The 6,788-nt window shown below is 28.4% G+C and overlaps 1 long non-coding RNA gene across 1 annotated transcript; it reads left to right on the forward strand.

The window, feature by feature from the left end:
* The first annotated feature begins 4,611 nt into the window (after positions 1–4,611).
* On the forward strand, positions 4,612–5,573 carry LOC113374038. Its single transcript, XR_003366935.1, has 5 exons — positions 4,612–4,801; positions 4,959–5,016; positions 5,091–5,229; positions 5,294–5,456; positions 5,513–5,573. It is a non-coding gene; the product is annotated as an uncharacterized LOC113374038 (long non-coding RNA).
* The last annotated feature ends 1,215 nt before the right edge of the window (positions 5,574–6,788 follow it).

Below are 6,788 nucleotides of genomic sequence, written 5' to 3' on the forward strand. Positions count from 1 at the left end.
TTTATATTATTATTATAAGCCAAATGATTTTATTACTGTACTATATTATAGAAAAATGTTGAAGTAGTTGAATGAAATAATAATAAATGCAATTGTTGAAAATTAAATTTAAATAAACTGCTATATGTATGAATATAAAATCATTGTTTTAGTGAAATATTTGATATTTATAAAAATAAATCCTAAATATAATGAAAAATATATTTTTATTTAAACTTGATATAATATGCTTAATATCCACAGGACACTATAATATTTGAATTTTAATAAAATTATATTTTATTTGTATTTTTATTTTATATAGTTTTATTTGGTTTTTTAAAATAGTTATTTCATTAGAATATTTTTATATTAAATAAAAAAATATTATTTAATTTATTATGTAGTTTTTTAATCAATAATGAAATTTTATACACGAATATACAGTACTTGACATTTAAAACAATATTTATCAAAATAAGACCCAAAATGTCTAATAAAGTAATTGACACAGTTCCAAACCCTATTGGCGTAGTCGGCTAGAACTCTAAACTCGACCTTTTTATGATGTAGCAGCCTCAGAAACCCGGTTCGAATCTCACCCATAACAAATAGGATTTTTATGCCAACATTGGTAAAATCTTGATTGAATTTCAAACCTATATAATTATTAATATTTATAATTTAAGTTGAATCACTCATGCATTATTATGAAAATGCACTACACGATACTCTTTTTTAAAGGATTTTGCACTGTCATTCGCAGCAGTGCCCGACATGCGCCATTTTCAATTGGAAACATATTTATTTGTGTTTTACAAATGTTAATTAACACAATTTGTAGTTCAGGTCATACAAATTTTGAAGTAAGTAGTTTGATTGCATATTAATTTATTTTTTAGTTTATAATAGTTTATCTATAAACTCTTGTTCTATCTACGATTTTATTGTTAAAAACTCATTGAACTCTAAAGTAGGCGTTTAAGATGGCGCCATTTGACGGCCATCAATAAAACACTCTGCAGTTGCATATCTTTGTATAAATGTATGAACGATCTGTCAAATCTAAAATATGGAAAACCAATTTTAATTCTTTTATAATTAGACTTGGTCGAGAAAACATGGTAAAAAGCAGGACCCATTTATGAAGTGAGTACTTTATATATAATGTAGTTAATTGCGCAAAAAATACTTTACGTTCGGGACAAGGCACCTGTTGGGTAAAAATAGTTTAAATTATCATTTCATTGTCATCGTGTAGAAGCTATTTTTATTATCATTGCAATTATTAAAGTTTTCATTCACAAGAACAGCAGCAATCGCTATCAATGCACAAGGTATTTATAATTTTTGTTAAATATTTTTTTGATGTTTAACTGCAATCAGAACTTAACGAGTCCTATGAACTATTGTGATGACTATTTAATGACGTAGCTTTATTGAAGACGAACCAATCGATGAATTTGAGTGAGCAAACTTATCCGGAAACAAATTAATTTATAAATAAGAGTAATTTTATATATCTAATGATAGGTAAGAGCAAGAACAAATTGTTTTATCTTGTAAGAAGCAGTCAACTAAAAAAGCAATATTATGATCTATTAAGGTAAATGTACACTATTCGGGGATAGTACATTATTACGGGAGTTTTTTATTTTGATCGCAAAGTAAGAAAACGGTCGGTCAATAATAATTTTATACAATAGCATATCAATTATATTTTGAATCGTAACAAAATAGTACGATTTTTGAATTTAAATGCTAAAAAGGCTTTTTAGCGCATCGGTCATGACCCGATCGTCATTTTTTACTGGCTTGTTATCTAGTTTGATTAATGTGACGGCTGCATTGCTGATTGCTGTTTTTATTCGATGTCGGTAAACTTACTCGATTCAAATTTCTGAAATTATTGATCAGTATTAATAAGAGATTAGTTTTATAGTTTAATCGTGCACATATTTGTCAAGAAATTGTCAATTTCATGACTCCCGTAATTAGGTACATACAACTCGCAATTACGAAAAGTAGACTTCAAATGTTTGTCTTTTATTTTCAACTGCGCTTAAATTTGGCGGAGTTTCTGGTGTTAATAAGTTCGGTAATGCCTACAGAACACTGTAACTTAATTACGGTATATTTATTTTATTTTTTATCTATGTATATATTTATATCTTTTCATCTATGATGAATTATTTCTGCTATATAAATTGAATAAAAGTACAGGTAAACTCCGTATAGCGCACGGTACTAATGGTTCACTATTTTGCTTGTATGCATGCATGTATGCAGAAATCTAGGGACATTCCTGTAAACATGGTAGTTTTAATACGATTAAGACAGTGATCTTTTGGAATATAACCATTATATAACCTGCATATTAATAAAACATACATCATAAGTTATTAAATTAATTTCAATTTCAATTACTCAAAAATACGTTACCGATACTACTCTTGAATGCAGTATCTTTCTAATAGTAGAACCCAATATCAGTAAATCCCAAATAGGGTATGATTTTAAATAGTTCTTTCAGTTTTTCAAAGAATGATGACTCCAGTTAAATATTCACCCAAATCTCTGGAAAAGGCATTAAAAAAAATTTGCAATAGTATATTAACTGTTTTTTAAAACTTCAAAAACACACAGAATTCCCAGTCAAACCTGATTTAAACTAGTTTGCTTTAATTTGAAAGACTTTAAAGATTATTTACATTTGTTGGTAGAATTGTAACCTTTTTTTTTCAAGTTTAAATTTTTCATCTTGAGTTTAAATTTTATATTTATTTAAAGTTTATATTTTTGTTCAATCGCCGTTAAAATTATTCTTTTTCTGTTTCATATTTTTTATTTGATTTATTTGCCGAAACTTTCAGCATTGATAATAATTATTACACTGTTACTGTAATAATACCATCTTTTATTTTTGTTTTGGAAGTTTTTCAAAACTAAATTAAATAAATGTTTAAAATTATATCAAATTATTATTTTTTAATTAACCATATGTTTACCATATAACCAATTCAAGTAAAGGGTTCGCCTTATAACTTTTTTTTATTGGTAGCAATTTAGAATTTTTGATAGCCATTAAAAAGTTAGAGAGCCATTTCAATGAAATTATTTTCGATTATTAACCAGAAGGATTGCACTTTCAAATAGAAAAGATTTAAATTGAGAAAATATTCAGTAGTTTATATATAGCATTTTCAAAAAAAAAAGTTATCTGACGGACCCCTTATATCAATCAAGGCAATACGATCAATACAATGTATGCTTCGAGCGCTATCGCGGAATAGTGAATCTAGTGGTTCATCAAAATGCCGAATATTTCTATAAATGAAATTTTACGCCGCAAAATTTTATTTTTAAATAGAACAGTTTTAGCTCGTTCACTTTCCTACTTTTTTTACAAATCATTTTTAAAGTCAAACGTTTCTTAATATCCCGTAATATGGTATATTTACCTTAATTACATTATTTTATTTCATGATTATTTTTCTATTAAGTTGAATTTATGTTTCTATATAATATAAACGATTCAATTTTGTACAAATTATATCACCTAAATCCACTGATTGGTTCAAAACTACAATATATGGCATAAATAAATGTTACAAAGCTAGTTAAATTTACTTTCCATGAAAGCTATTTTTTATTCTCAATGCGTCATTTTTCTCTTGAACTAAATGATACAGAATATTTGTTACAATTCGAATGAATATAAAGATACAGATTGAGATTATTGTGTGCTTCTCTGAAGCGACTGCATAGCACATGAGGACAGCTTTGGTGAGGTATCAACAATGACATTTAATAATGTATATATAATATGCAACATTGTTCAATAATCAATTGCGTATTTTGCAGGTACAGGTAGGTTTGCTGCTACCAGTTACTACAGTAATTTTATGCAGAGTCTTTCAGTTTTTATGCGAACATTGTTACTGTGACGCACTGATTGTGGTATTTATTGGAATTGCATTTGGTACGAGTAGATTTTTTAAACAGTGATTTTACTCAAGATATTGATCAATACTTCAGTTCTCACTATAACTTTACAAAATTTAATTACATTTACAAAACTTAAATTTACAAAATCATTAAAGCATTGAATTTCATGATTCGAATGATCATTTGCACGATATGCCTTGCATGTGGGTTAATTTATTAGTTAGGTAGCATCAGTAGTTTTATTATTAATAATAACAAATACTAACACACTAATCTATTCAACTATTAAAAAATAATGTGGTCGTTTGAATCATTTGAGATGCAATGTGGATTTGACGTATCACATTACATTTTAATTTTCACTGTTTTCAATTCATGTTAATGCATTTTATATGAAACCAAATGCAATTCTTAAACTGCTAATAAATTGTGCTGCATTATATTTCTGGACATCAAGATGAAATCACATAGAGGCCACAACATATATCGAGCAAATTGAGTCGAATGGCCAAGCATCGAGCAAAAATTCAGTTTACATTTATTTTATTTTATCAATCATTGATTTATTTTGATGACTTAATTTATTCTTTACTAGATCTACTTTATTATTTTTTAGGCATATTTGATTTGTCACTGTGGTCAACTAGAATGATACAACTATGAACATATTTTGAAAGCATTTCGAGTATGAATCACTCAGATTTCGCAAACATTAATAGCTCCATTTTATCGTATAAACATTTTAAGACTTAAGAATAAATGCTCTTCAAAGAGGACTAATAAGTTTGATAAATTCGAATTTACTACAATGATTGGATTGCAAATTGGTCAGCCTCGCATAATAGTTAATAAGCTAGCCGAAGCAAACTAACAAGTAAGTGTCCAGTAATCAATAATTAGCACACTATTATTTTCATATGGTGTTCGTTTTTTATTCTTTTTTTATTTCTGCATATATATTTAATTCAACAATAAATTTTTTATCACTCTTTCTGCATTTCTTTGCATTAATAATAAAAAAATTATTATAGCTTTTAGGTTGCTTAAGCATTTAAACTCCACACAGACTTCTTTACGAGGGATCTTTTGGTAATGCATCAACTGTTTTATGAAATATCTATATATAACATCAATGTATTCATTAATGTTTTTGTTTATTCCAGATGCTGGTTCTTTAACATCCAATTCAGTAATTGAAAAATCTTTATGCCGATTCCTTTACCAGACATTTCTCCATATTTTATAAAGTTTGTCTGCACACTGACTCCTTCACCAGGAATTGCTTTAAAAATATTTCATGAAGTAAGTTTTTATCCATAATCCGTATAAATGTAAACAATACATAACATGTTCATTTTTTTTACAGGTCCTGTCAACAACTGTTGCTCTGCATTCACACTCTTTCACCTGGAATCCATACCAGTATAAATGCAAACATTCCTAAAATGATTTTTTTCAGGTTATTTCAACTACCACTGCTCTGCACACTGACTCCTTCACCAGCAATCTTTCCTGAATCATTTTAACACGTATGTTTTTAGCCATACCAGTATAAATGCAAACATTCTTAAAATGATTTTTTCAGGTCCTTTCAACTACTGCTGCTCTGCACACTGACTCCTTCACCAGGATTCGCTCTGAAAATATTTCATGAAGTACGTTTTATCCATAATCAATATAAATGTGAACAATAAAAACTTGTTTATTTTTTTTCCAGATCCTTTCAACTACTACTGACTCCTTCACCAGGAATCGCTCTGAAAATATTTTATGAAGTACGTTTTCATCCATAATCAGTATAAATATGAACAATAAATAACATATTTATTTTTTTACAGGTCCTCTTAACAACTGTTGCTCTGCACTCACATTCCTTCACCAAGAATCTTTCCTGAATCATTTTACCAGGTACGTTTTTATCCATACCAGTATAAATGCAAAGATTCCTAAAATGATTTTTTTTTCAGGTTATTTGAACTACCACTGCTCTGCACACTGACTCCTTCACCAGGAATCTTTCCAGAAACATTTTACGAGGTCTGTGTTTATCCATACCAGTATAATGCAAACATTCCTAAAATGATTCTTTTTTTTTTTCAGATCCTTTCAACTACTGCTGCTCTGCACACTGACTCCTTCACCAGGAATCTTTCCAGGAACATTTTAGGGTATATTTCAGGTATTTGTTTATCAATAACCAGAATAAATGCAAACATGCTTAAAATGCTTCTTTCTTTTTTTGCAGATCTTGTCAATCCAAATATTACTATCCTGAAGCTGTAACATCGAGAGCTTCGAATACTCATTCATGTGAGTGACTCGCAAGTGTTTTTTTTAATAACTACCTATAATTATGCATGATTAACTCAACTTTTATTAACTCAATAACATGACTAACCTCACTAACTTAATCAGTTATTATAAAAATCACTTGTTGAGTTTTACTATGAAGGTCGTACTGAGGGTGCTTGGAGGACACAGCCGAGTGATTAATCAGGTAATATATTATCATAGTATATTTTGAGACTTGTTACTAATTCATTGTTATTGTTTATAGGGTAAACGACGACTTAAGGCCAAGTAGTCTTCAACTCTCAAGTCACTCAAGGCTTGTTCTTCAGCGAAAATAGTCGTCCGATCTACTAATTATGCTGTCCCAAGTAAATATCTCCGTCTTGTCGTCAGAGAAGGTGTCTACTGTGATATATTAAATAGTTAAGTGCGTATATGTTAATGAAATAATGAATAAATATATTGTATTTAATTTAATTTGTTTTTTTAATTTAATTATGAGCCACTTTACGGCCAAATTATATTATGCTATCACGTAAATTACAAAAATATTTAAACATTTCTTGCGT

Source organism: Ctenocephalides felis, unplaced genomic scaffold, assembly GCF_003426905.1.
Source record: "Ctenocephalides felis isolate EL2017-DRISC unplaced genomic scaffold, ASM342690v1 CF-g0.4_SCAFFOLD_01604, whole genome shotgun sequence".
NCBI classification, from domain to species: Eukaryota; Metazoa; Arthropoda; class Insecta; order Siphonaptera; family Pulicidae; genus Ctenocephalides; species Ctenocephalides felis.